We start from the raw sequence: 305 nt of genomic DNA, 5'->3' as shown, positions 1-305 counted from the left end.
GTCCTGCTTTGAGCAGGGGGGTGGAGCAGACGACCTCCTGAGATCTCTAACAACCCGCACTTCCTATGATTTGTATAGGGCCAGTTTGGCTAGGGCCCGTCCTGCACCGGGCGAGGAGGAGGATGCCCCGATGCCCCCGGCGGCCCGCCCACTGCCGCCCGACTCGTGCGCGGCGCCCCGGCCCAGGGTGCAGGTGTCTCGCCGCCCTGCGCGGGCACCCACAGGCCCAGCCCCCGGGTTAACCCGTTGCGCGCCGCAGGCGGCGCGCGGGCGGGAGGAGGAGGGAGGTGGGGGGAGCCGCGGGA

At 72.8% G+C, this 305-nt stretch overlaps 1 long non-coding RNA gene across 1 annotated transcript in view; it reads right to left on the bottom strand.

Annotated features, from left to right (window-relative positions):
- LOC109296797 overlaps window positions 1-305 on the bottom strand; it is an 11,867-nt gene that overhangs the window by 1,185 nt on the left and 10,377 nt on the right. The gene's annotated exons all lie outside the window — the stretch shown is intronic.

This window comes from Gavialis gangeticus, unplaced genomic scaffold (assembly GCF_001723915.1).
Source record: "Gavialis gangeticus isolate Ggan-Ray unplaced genomic scaffold, GavGan_comp1, whole genome shotgun sequence".
NCBI classification, from domain to species: domain Eukaryota; kingdom Metazoa; phylum Chordata; order Crocodylia; family Gavialidae; genus Gavialis; species Gavialis gangeticus.
Note: the sequence above shows the minus strand (reverse complement) of the source record. Positions and strands in the feature narration are given on the sequence as shown.